The following is a 13,026-nucleotide window of genomic DNA, read 5'->3' as shown; positions in this document are numbered from 1 at the left end:
GTTTGGAACAAGCTTTTCTTGCAATCGAAATGCACACATCTCTAGTTCATGTGAATTCTGTAATGTTGGAGATGAGCTCATGAAACATCTTCTGCCTCTGTGGAATTCTTCCTTTGTCAGATCCCTCTCCTCTGTCTGGCTGCTTATCTTTTTATAAAAACTTGAAGGATCTTAATGTCTCTCAAGGTTTCACCACCACCACCAACATAGGCTTGAAATGCTGTTGAGAAATTTAAAACCCTTGTGAAGGAAAGAGGAGGAAGAGGGTTTTTTCAGACAGTGTGATACATCGATTTAATATGCATGTAAAAAACCCAGTCATGGTAATGACTAAGGAAGAAGAACACTTAGTTTTAACTGTAATACAGACCCTTTAAAATATTGTGTTTAATTCAATAATGAGCAATTATTTAAGAAAAACAAAGCTTCAAAAGGCGGTGGGGAAAAGTGATTGATAGATACTAAGTACACTCTCTCTGAGAATAATCTTAAAGCTGTAATAACCCTTATATTGCCCACTTGGCTGGAAAAGTTGTACATTTTATTGTTGCTTCATCCTTTTCCCACCTCTGCTCCAGGGATTACTGTATGGGAACTGTATAATGAACAGCATGTTGGGAGGAGTCCCTGCATGCTTGTGGAACAATGCAACTGGGCAGATGCAGAACATGTGCCAGGGCCTCTGATCCCAGGCTTGTGCCTATGAAACAATGACCAGGACTGAAAGCGTGCTACCTCCTTCTGTTTCCCAAGTTGCCAGACATGTTGTTATGTAGTTAAAGCTCATTTTATCTCTGTCCCAGTGCAGCTGGTGTTTCTTTCTACACAGTGACACAACCTCAGAATGGAGGAAAAAAGAAAAGCCCCTGTACGAGCACAGGTTGTGAGCTGATAGGCAGGGAAGCTTCCAAAGAGGAAGGTAGCATGGGCTTGAACTTCTCGCTGCAAGGATGCTCTAAACCTGAGTTTCCAGATAGATGAATTTTTGTAGCCACTAGCAAGTCAATCAATAATATGTATTTCTGTTTAGAAATGGTCATGCAATACCAGATGCTGCTTTGTCCTGTCAGGTCTTCAGTGCATTACACATGGACTGAAATAATTTGCTGGATTGGGTTCCACAAACAAGATGAGCAAACAGATCCCTGTTTCTAGAACCTGACAGGTTTGGGTGTGAACCAAGCCACGAGCTCTTCAGCACTATCAAACTTAGGCACTTTTAGGTATGTGCAGAAGCACAGCTCTTGGTGCCTGACAAACTTTGTATGTGATTCCTTTTAGATCTTAGATTTTAGTAACAGCTATATATAGGAGTGAGTTTTGGATTGGGGCAGATGGTAATTGCCTGAACATTTTCTGGACCTACTCCATGAAGCTTTTAACTTCTTTATAATGTATTTTTTTGCATTTCAGACAATAAACTTGATGTGCTTACTGGTTTATATGACAATAACATTCAATTCTATTTCAGGGCTTTTATTTTACCACTTCAGATGTTTGACCTATTATAATTTTCAGCACAGGAATATGCTCCTGTGATCTTTTCTTCTTGTGAAGTCAGACTAGTTCTCTCTTTTCTGCAGTTTCTAGCTGTTAATAAATTTTGTTTGAATAGGGTGTTTCAAGTTAGGATTTGTCTTCCATTTTTTAAATTAAATGTGAAATGTATGAATTACCATTCTTTTTTTGGAGATGTATATTTAACATTAATTTCATAGTAATATTAACAGGTAATTCTAATTTAATTTTTTAAATATTCATTTTAAAACAACCTCAGTTCACATAGCTTAATTTGTGCTTATTATTAAAACCATGCATAGAATTTTCTGGTTATTACAGCCTTGTTAATTAGTTTGTTAATCCAGTATTAAGTTTGCTTTTCCAGAATTCCTACATATTGTCTGCTGAAATTCTACTTTTACGGATGCAAAAGTATATTTTTAATGGAGGGGAAGTTTCTCGTTCTCTTAGTTGATCTCACTAGGGGAAACAAGGAAACAGGAAACAAAGGATAAAAAGATTCAATGAATGGAAGTAAAAATCAGGACAAATACTAACTAGAAATACTAAAATATTAGTTTCCCTAAATGGCATTCTATGGTGTAAATTCAGTTTTGAAAAGCTAAAGTATTTCTTGGTCTCATTACATTCAGGCAAGCGGTATTTTTAATATTTTCTCATTTTTTTTAGCAATATTGGCCAGAAAACAAAGAAGTACAATGTAGAAGAATGGTAGAAGTATAGACTTGTGGTAAAAATGGCAGCAAAATTAAAACAAGGCTCTCTAAAGAAAATATTTCAATATCGTGGCTATCCCTCTACTGTTAAACAATTCTTAAATTTGGTATTGTTCAAAATCTTATTAGCAATTTCACAGTAATTATACAGGGGTCCTAAAAAATAGGATTTTTTTTCAGAGCAAAAGTATTCGGTTTAACAGCTTCCAGTCAATTTTTTTAACGGTTTCTCACTAAAAAGATACTACAATTCAGATTCTTGGAAGACTTATCAATCCTGTCTGTTATGATGGCAGCACCTTACAAAATTGTAAAACATTCAAGGGTCTCTTGCCTTTTATCTTAAACTGTCTAGTCAGCAAAGCTCTTAAACTTCTGCCTGACAGCAGGTTCTAATCTCACAGGTTCCTTCCTGCATTGGAAGGTCTGTGGACTGTGAGGAATTCTAGAAGCAGTCTTTATCTTTTAAAATTTTCTTAAGCAAGCTGATAACGGATCATTTCTAAAGCCATCTGATACATTATCTAAACATAAAAAGTCTCATTTTAGATCAGTTCTTCAAGTGAAGCATATGAAAAAACCCCAGTCAGTAGTACAGGTAAACTGTAATAGCCATTAAGCTATTCTAAGACTTTTTGTCTTGTAGAAGTATTGACATTGCTGAATTCCTTTTTATTCATGTAGTTCCATTTTTGGATTGGAGGTTTTCTAGTTTTCTCCTCTTTTATTAGGAGCTGCTGAGATGTAGGTGGATCAGAATGCTTTGAAATTAAAGGAAAAAACCAAACTGTGACAACCCTGTGGAAAATTGTGTTCTCTGGACAGTTTATGAGATTTGGTAAAGTTCCATGTCTTTGAGCTTTACAGTTTCTACTGTACTTGATGCTTGCTCTTCATGAAAAATCCTTAACCCTATCTTCCTTCTTTAAGGTCAGCAATATGGGAGCAGAAAGAACCAATTCATTGTCCCACTCTTGATAGGAAAAAAAAAGAGAACTAATATTAGCTGCTTCAAAAATAATAAATAATTCAAAGAAAGTAAATAGTTTTGACTGGCACTACAGTGACTTATTTTGACTAATAAAAGTGAATTTTTTTTTTTTTTTCAGAGAAGCTATCTAATGTTTGGTTTTCACAGCCTCTACTGGAGTCATTCCATTGAATGCACCATTTGGGACATATCTTAAGGAACTGCAGTTTCTATTCTGCCTGCCCTAACTTGGCAGGTCTCAGGGCAGATAAGTGGGGTGTCAGTGATGAGTTAGTGTGTTAGCTTGTGGGTCTCTGCAGAGACTGGTTCTAAGACCTGTACTATCAAGTAGTCTGTCAGTGACATGCAAGACAATAGCAGGGTGACCAGGTTGCAGCTCCTGAGGGGAGCCTGCAAGGGAGCTGGAGAGAGACTATGCAAGGGCTTGTCCTGACAGGACTAAGGGGAATGGCTTCAGACTTAAAAGACAGTGGGCTTAGATTGGACGTTAGGAAGAAATTCCTTACTGTGAGGGTGGTGAGGCAATGGAAAAGGTTGCCCAGAGAAGTTGTGGATGACTCATGCCTGGAAGTGTCTTAAGACCGATTTGGGTGGGGCTCTGGAAGGTGTCCCTGCCCATGTGGGAGTTGTAACTAGATGATCTTTAAGGTGGGCCCTTCTAATCCAAACCATTATTCTGTTATCCAAACCATGATTCTGTTACTAAAATACACCTCAAAGCTTACAGGCAGTGGAAGAAGATCAGCAGATATTAAAGCACAAGACATCAACACAGGACAATCTGGATCGCCCTTGAGATTAGCTTCAAACAAAGGAGTGTTTTTCTGAGGCCAAATAAAAGCTGTGTAATTAGCACAAAAGATTAACTGCATTTCTTGACAGAAGGCAAGGGGTTCTCTGAGAGGCTCTAGATAACACTGGGGATTTTTATATATTCCAAGATAATAGTGGATGAAATGCTGAAGATGAGCTCCTGGTTTGGCATCATGGCCAGATGAATAATGTAATCTATTGTTCATGTTATGTCATCATTGAACAGGACTAAGAAGGTTGCATTTTCATTTATTATGAATTTTAGTAAACTGTATGAATATGCTGCTTATTGTCTCTATGTAGCTATAGACAGGATTAATTGAATTTTTCATTTGTTCTGATTTTTTTTCAGTAGTTAAAAAATTGTTAAGCTTGAATGTTTGTTTTTGTTTTATGAGTATGCTCTGATCCATGCAAAACTTGAACTTGTTTGGTCCTGTGGCCTGTGTGGGACAGAAGATCAAAACTAAATCATCACAATGGTCCTTTCTGGTCTTAATATATTTACTATAACTTTGTCAGTTGGAGCTGAGAGTCATTTTTAATACTTCTATGGTCTTTCTTCTAATAGTAACAATTTGAATGGTTTAACATAGTCCCACTGCTTCCACGGATACTAAAGGGATCCTGAGTGTTAATGGCAGTACTGCCACTGGCCTGCTATTTTAGAAGAATAGGTGAAAAACTTAGGAAGTTGCATACCTCACCACGGTAAGCTTCCCTTTTCTTTTGCTTTCCTTTTATGTTAGACATGAAACAGTAAAGAAACTCTGGGTTCTGTTGCCATAGTTACTTGATTCATCTTAAATCCCAGAGCAGCGCAGTCTAGCTATCCCAAATTGCCAAGGAGCTATTGCTCACAGCTCTCGTAGCTGTAGACAAAACTGATTCTTTCTCTTTCTTAATGATTTCTTCTATTAAATGATGCTTAAATCCCCTCCCTCCTCACTTTCCAACACTGTCTCTTGAATGAGTCAGTTAATTTGTGTTCATGTTGTCAAGTTCCCTGGGTGTGAATAACCTCTAGCTTATCTGTCTATAAACTCCAGATTTGAACAATGTCTTTGCCTATTAGCAGTGTTCTTTCATCTTTTCATTCAAATTCAACACATTCTTGATTATTATCTGTGTGATTTGAGCAGTTGAAGGACAGTATACTCAATAGTGGACATTTCTGCAGTTGCTGTTTGCTGCAGTTGCAGGGATGCTATTTCAGGTTTAAGTGGGCTAAGTATGTTCTTTTTTAATGTTTATGTAGTCGTCATCGTCCTCGCTGTCTTCACCACCATGCTCATCGCAGCCTCAGGTTAGCCACAGCAGAACGAAGGCCTCACCATTGTGTCACTCTGCATCCCTCTCCTGGGCCAAACGTAATCATGTAGGTCCTGCAAAGGCTCCCAGTCCGTCAGTCCGTCTGCGCCGGTGGCGGCCCTTGATACGCCTTCCATCTGTCGGGCTTCATTCTGTTGTAAGTGTAGTCCATCTTCAGTCTTTTCTTACTCTGACACCACTGGCCTTCTGCCATGTAGCTTCAGTCTTCAAGGCATCATGTTTTGTTGGGGTCTTTTCTCAACCATTCTTAAGGTTTCTTTCTTCCTGGTTTATTTTTTCCCTTTCCACCATGTCAGACAGCAAAAGTACATCATTCCACGCTTTGCTGTCCAGGTATTTTTGATTCCATACATATGCTAAATCATTTTCAAAGCATAGAAGAAGTTTACCTTTCATGAACTGGCACTTTTTTTTGCCATAGGCTCCACATCCAGCCTCTTCTTTTCACCTCATCTTCATGATCTTTCATTTGGATCTGCTAAATCAAGGTGCTTCTAATTTTTTGCTACATGGTATTATTTCTTCTGTGTTTGAGGCCTGGTTTTAAGTTCTCATATCCTAAACCTAGTCTCCTTTTCTTTCCTTAACTCTTGGTTAATGGTCCCTTGGTATTTCAGTAATGATAAAATATTTCCTTTAATCCCAAGGGGCTGGTTACTTTCTCACTTGACATCTTGTTTCTTCATATAGTTTGTACTCAAACATTGCAGTTGAAAGGGAATATGGTCCAATAAGAAAAGCTTGTCATCAAATTAAAACTTTTTTCCTCCTTCACTCACCGACCACAAATGTATCTTGAAAATCTGGGAAAAAAATTATATGTGCAGAGTAGCCAATGTTTCTAAATGGCCTGACGGCCACCAGCGGAAACACCAAATTGAAAGAGTCTTTTAGTGCTATTTCATCCTGCATTTAAGGAGTGATCACACTTCTAATGCATACATGAATAGAAAAATAAATCTTGGTGTGTAGAAGTTAATGCTCTTAAATGCAAAATTTGGACATTGATTTTGTTTTTATCATTCTTTGATACTGATCACATTTCATCTGTGTTCCTGGAAATTCTTCTTTGAGATAGGTGGGTTTTTAACAGAGGTGAAATAACTACTCTAGCTGTGGTCCAAATAATTTTCTTTTTCATTCAGATGTGCCTTTGCACATGTGGAAACCCTTAATGTTTTACTGCTATTAAAAATAAGTGTCAAATGCTTCCACTTCTTTATAACTTTTTTATTTTCATCCTGATAAATATCTCAAGATGAGGCCTTTTCCCAGACTCTTTTCTCTTCATGTAAATAGTAATTGCTTTTATTAAGTATCTAGCTCTCATGTAATATTCAGAACTATGGACCATTCTTGATGTTATCATTTGGAGCTAGTTAAATATTTTGGGATCTGAGGAGTTGTGAAGTACAGACTTAAATTGTTCCCAACTCATGCTTCTTACCCCTCATTTGTTTTGCTGACATTGACAACATCTGACATTTTACCTGGGTTTTTATTGTTTAGCAAACCTTGGAAAATTCTATGTCATGTTTCTGTAATTTGAAACTGGGATCATGTTTGAATTTGACTTATCTATGCTTGTTGTTAAGAAAATACTTATTGAAGGAGACTTGAGCTTGGGTGTGCCTGCCTAGAACAAAAGCATTAATTGAACATGAGTTTACTTCAGCAGTAAATAAATGATGACTTATCTAAGACATTACAGCATAATCTGTTGTCATAGCAGAAAACCAAGCTGAGAGTTTTGTTAACTTCAGAAAATGTCTAAAAACGAGTCCTCATCCACTAGTAGTGAGCATTTCCTTTAAAAATGTTCAGAAAATTAGTTTAGCTTTCAGTACAACTCTATTTGGCAAAGCAGAAGCTTGCTTCTAAGAGGTTTTAAAATATTATGCCTTAATTCCTCCGATGTCCTGTCTTCATCCAACAGATTAAAATTTCAAGGCCTATACATAAAGATTCATCAGTGAATACTGATAAATACTATATAGTCTGGTATGTATTGGTAACTAAATGTTGTTCTCATTTTTGCACATTTGTATAACATGCCTTACAAGAAAATTAAGACCACGTTTTTGTAAATTAGTTTATTATGGAAGAAACCAGACAGCATTTTGCCATTAAAGCTGTCTCCGTTGGCTTTGTAAAATTTGAATGACAAGGTGGTATTTAATGTCCTGTCAACAAATAGTATTAGTACAGCTCTGATATTCTCCTAGCTGTACAAAGAGGCTGAACTGCTCAGCATTGCATGAGGCCAGCATTGTATGAGAAATGTATGAGCACTTCAGTATTGCTTTTATTAAGAAATCTATGCTCTTGAATTTAAGGGGGTGGGCACATCCTGTATATTGTGTTTAAAATATAGTTGAACTTTCTTGTAGTTCTGAGTACATTTCTACCACTAAAACATTGACAAACAGAAAAATGATTGTTTCAAAATTTAGAGCAAAAGTTTTGATGCTGAGAGGCTTTTTCTAGGCTCCTTAAATAAAAGCACTTTTCCTAGTTGAAAACTTTCCTTGACTTCAGTGGTGGTTGACCTTGGCTAGACACCAGATGCCCATCAGGCTGCTCTGTCACTCCTCTCCTTTGCAGGCCAGGGTGGGGAGAAAATAAGAGAAAAAAAACTCGTATGTCAAGATAAAGGCAGTTCAGTAAAGCAAAAGCTTCACATGAAAGCAGGGGAAAACAAAAGATTTATTCTGTACTTCCCATCAGCAGGGGATGTCCAGACGCTTCCTGGGAAGCCAGTCTTGAGTGTGTGTAGTGGTTGGCCAGGAAGACAATTGTCACAATTACTAATGTTATTAGGTTTTTTCCCTTTTTCCTCCTCCTTTCTCTTAGATTTCATTGCTGAGCAGACCTCATATGATACAGAAACATCCCTTTGGTCAGTTGGGGCCACCTGTCCTGGCTGTGTCTCCTCCCAGGGTTGTGCCCACCCCTGTCCTGCTGGTGAGGGTGAGATGTGAGAGAGGGCAGGGATGCAGGGCCAGCGCTGCTCAGCAGTGGCCACAGCACTGGGTGTCACCAGCCCCTTCCCAGCTACCAGTGCAAAGCTCAGCACTGGGAGGGCTGCTCTGGGGAAATGAGCCCCATCTCTGCCAGACCCAATACATCCTTTCAGAGTAGGTCTCTAGATGAGTTCAGAACGTATATTAGGAGGGGGGAAAAAATTGAAAATACTGTCCTGAAGTGTTCTGTACAAATCTGATAAATTGCAGTAGATGTGGCAAATTTTTAAGATAAGCTAACAGCATGCTTGTTTAGTAATGTTGACTTTCCCTCCATCCTCATCACTTTCTCTTCCAGATCATCTATTCTTTTAGTGTTTCTGTTTGCCTTAGGTTTTGCTGCCTTTTATATGACAAACACACTGCAGTATATTGAGCATGAATAGAGATGTCACTGTTTTGTGAGAAAAAGCCAGAAACAGTCTTACTGAAAACTTGTGACCATCATTCCAGTGATCTTTGTTTTAGTTGCAGTACTTTAACTGAGACCCAAATGCCTTTCACAGTCCTACACAGTATATTTGCCCAAGCACATCCCATGCTGCAAAACAGAAGTTACAGATGTCTGATCTATTCAACAGCAATTGCATCACTTTTTCCATTTTACTTCAGAATTTATTGAATATAAACCATACCTAGTAGTCTTCTTTTTTGGATCTGTTTTTCTTCGGCTTCTTGTAATATCTGGTGTAGATAAACCTCTAAGGTTTTTTTCTTCTCTTAAAACTGTAGATGTTTTTGTCATGATCTTTCAATTGGATGTATCTGAATTTTTTATTCTTGAAGGTTCTGCAAAATTGTCTCTTCCCTATCAGTCTTCAGTACTCTTCCATAACTTAACAGACTCCTGATGCCAGTTTCTTGACTTAACATCAAGTGGCTTTTTCCTTTCCCAGTCACTACCTGTATTGCAAAGCATTCTACTAAACTGGTTTGTGAGGTTTCTTGCTTTGCTTCTCCTTTCAAAAGCAAGCGTAAGGGAATAATAAAAATACAAGATATAGTTGGAAGAAATTGCCTGAAAACTGTCATGTAACACTGAATCTGCTCTTATAATGTGGTCTTTCATAAATACATTTTAAGCAGGCTGTAGTAAGGCTTGTTCAGTGGATCCATGAGAGCAAGACCATTTTTTTCTCAGTTGTAAGTTTGTCACAGAAATGAAGTTCTTAGGAGAAGAAACCAGTTGCACATAAATTTGACAAACAGTTATGTCTTGACTTAGCAACATTTGAAGATCAAAAGATTCAAAATGCATGAAAGTTGAACACCAACTTTTAGATTGGGATAATGGTCTAAGTGCATTGCAAGAGAAACTGTGCAGGTGATGAAATATACTTTATTAGACAGGCTGACATGATTGGGCAAACAGTGATGTGGCGTGTACTATTGGGTTTCTGAAGGTTAGTGCAACAACTAGAAAGACTGGTTTAGTTCATGAGGAGAGGGCAGCATGCACTGGTGAAAGGTAAAACTAAAGGAATTTCTTAGTACAAGAAGGCATAGGAAGGGTTATCATTTATATTGTAAAAACTTTGGGAAATGCAGTTTTTATTATAGATTTGATTCCTGCTAGAGGAAGAAATGTAGAGGTTCTGTTTCAATAGCATGAACTAATGGGTATTGATCTGAGACAAGTCAATTCAAATTGATTTCTCACAAAGGTCAGCACTTGTTTATTATTCAATTTGAATGTTCAGGTTAGCAGAGAAGGCAGTCAAATCCTCTGAAAAACAGGGACTCTGATATTTAAGTACTTTTAATGTAATATCCAAAATTAGAGGGCAGACAACCTTGGCTGTTTCTTTTGTGTGTGCAACTGAGTATTCATGAAAATATTGTGTGTTATTATCATTGAATGTTACCTTAATTCCTTGGAAAAAAGTTACATTTGAGATGATGTTCTCAAAACCATCTCTTTGAGCACTGAACTTGTATTTTTCTTCTTTAAATCAGTTTTGAGTCTTCTGGTTTTTATTTTTTAGCATGTTTTTAGTTTGGAGAAGTAAATTGGAAAAATTATGTCTACTGACCCAAATTACCAAAACTTACTTCTTATACTGTGATTGCAACCATAACATAAGTTTTGTAAGTTACTCAAGGTGCTGGTATTCTTCCTCTTTATGTCTTCCCTGGATAGGAGAGAAGTATACATTTCCAGTACTCAGCATGGCAGCTCTTCAGAAGACTTGAAAAATGAGTCTTGAATCCTATAGGTCAGTTCCAAATCCTGATAAGACAGTCACATAATTTAGACTCCCATGTCCTTCTCCTTGTGGTTCATACACACATGTGGTCCTTCAAGTGTGCTTTTTCCTTTTGCACACTGACGGGGCTTTTAAGTGAAAAAATCTAGAGGAACAGATAATCTGAACACTTCATTGATGTCTGTGTTACTGTGGTCTTTGACAAGAAGAGCAATCAAGAGAAAATCCTCTGTAACTGTTCTAAGTAATTCTTCATGATGAATGTGCAGGAAGGCTTCTTAAAGCTTTGCTCCTTGTTCTTTTAAACATTCACATAGACACTTTATTAGAAACTTGAAAAGTTGGCCAAAGGTGTAGTAGCTTTTTGAGGAGACCACAAAAGACATCTCGCTGGAGCTGACATTCCCACTTTTTTCCATTCCTTTGAAATTTAAAGTCTTCTGGTTCAAGTGTTAGAATTTCTAGGGCTTCCCAGTGAAGTGGAAATTGGCCTGACTAGGTTTTTCATGTGGTGTCTGTGCGTGTTTGAGTGTGCTTGCACGCATATGGATGTGTTGGGGGCTTTTTCCCTAAGGAGGAGAGGAGTGGAGGGATTTTGAATCAGATTCATCACATTGGGAAAGATTAATCCAGTTACTTGTTTGCTTAAGTTATAAACAACAGATTTTTATAATACAAAGTTTTAGGTCATTGTGTCTATTTAGACCTTATTTTTTCGTTGTGCTTATGATTATGCAAATATTTTTCTGTCAAAAATTATTGAAATCCTAATTTTTCAAGAAATGTAAAAATCAACTTTACTGCTATCTAGATTAGATGAAAAGAAATCTTAATGGAAGGAGACTGCATACACTAGAACATATGGTAGAAAACTTAATAATGGCATGGCACTTTCATTCTCTCTGGGATTGGGGAATTAAAAGTGTAAAAACACAGCATTTCTCACGGTTTATGGCAATAGCACACTGAAAGCATGTTATTTAGATTAGTCTTGTACAAAAACTCAGCAGGATTCTATAGCAGTCTGTCTCTAAGTAAACTTTATGAAAAGTCAATCATGCTTTTTTTGATGGCTTACTTATTCATCTTCTTTCTATATATAGACTCAGCATTCCAAGCATGCCAATGGTGTCTCTCTAGAGAAAGGGTGTTTATTAGAATTTGACAAAGAACTTAACACCCAAAATGGTCAAAAGGGCAACTATATGTTGTTTCTAAATGTGGTAAAAATCAACTCCTGAACATCTCAAAGTCCTCTGAAATAGTGATGTACTCTCCTGCTTCATGTCACCTTGAGCCCAGGTAGAGTATGTTTAGATGTAGGCTTTAAATTGTTAAGCCACCTCCTTCCTAAAGTGACACTAACTGGCAGTGGTCTTCCCCCTAACCATGAAATTTCTAAATCCCAGATTTCTTAGTTGATATGTTTAATTGATAAGTGAACAGCTGTGAAGTGATGTGTCTATGAAGGGAATTAGGTGACAATGTGGGATTTTACAAGCCTTGCCTGCCTGCACACTTTTGTAGCACTACAGTTTAGATGTCTGTAAAAAGTTGGGTGGTCAATAGCAATAACAATGATTGGACATTACCTGCTGTCTTGTGTGGTTTTATGGAAACTTGTGGTTTCCATAGTTTGCAAACTTTGAAGTTTGCAACTGGAGTAGTCAAGTTCTTGGAGCTGTTTGGTTTTGCTAAGTCCTGGCTCTGTTTGGCTTTCTGTGAAACAAAATTATCAAAGGCCATTTCACTTAGACAGCTTGAATTTCTGGTGGAAAGATCCTCTTGGCCCTTTGAGAGATGCCTCATCTTCAGTGGCCAGAATGCCTTTTCTCCATTCTAGGCTCTCTGAAACAGTGATGAAACAGGGTGTTTGTGCCTTTTGCACTTCTAACTGGTCATGGAGATAAATCTTAAATGACAGTGAAGGGAAGTTGTGTGGTATTTTGTTTTCTTTTTTTCCCATTTTTGAGCTTGCTGCACAGAATTTCTGTAAGCTGTTGGCAGTTCCTCCACAGCGCTGCATTCTTCGGCCTTCTTAATGTATTTGAAGGACTTGTGGTGACTTCTTGTCCTTCACTCAGTTGTTCTGGTTGTTTGCCACATTTCTTCAATTTATATCATCTTTTAAAGTCTTTTTTCATGGCCATCATCAAAAAGGAAATTTTGAGCCCAATCTTTAAAAGATGATACGACTTTGAGGTTCTACAACTTATTTTACACTCCAATCTGTTTTTAGCAAGTTTGTACATTTTTGGAGTCTTTTAGAAAATTCATGTAAGCCTAGCAGTAATTAAAAGATGAAAGAAAATTACATGAAGTACATTTTCACACAAGTCAGATTTTTGATAATGAAGAAAACCTGAAGTCCTTTTTCCCATTTGACCAAAACAATATCATCTTAAATTGTGTTCAGGTGCAGA

The 13,026-nt window shown here is 37.4% G+C and overlaps 1 protein-coding gene across 1 annotated transcript in view; it reads left to right on the top strand.

Annotated features, from left to right (window-relative positions):
- The window catches only part of UCHL3 (ubiquitin C-terminal hydrolase L3), a 42,890-nt gene that overhangs the window by 23,202 nt on the left and 6,662 nt on the right, over positions 1 to 13,026 (top strand). The window lies entirely within an intron of this gene.

Source organism: Agelaius tricolor, unplaced genomic scaffold, assembly GCF_023055355.1.
Source record: "Agelaius tricolor isolate 1412-34295 unplaced genomic scaffold, bAgeTri1.0.p SCAF_7, whole genome shotgun sequence".
In the NCBI taxonomy this organism is placed as follows: domain Eukaryota; kingdom Metazoa; phylum Chordata; class Aves; order Passeriformes; family Icteridae; genus Agelaius; species Agelaius tricolor.
Note: the sequence above shows the minus strand (reverse complement) of the source record. Positions and strands in the feature narration are given on the sequence as shown.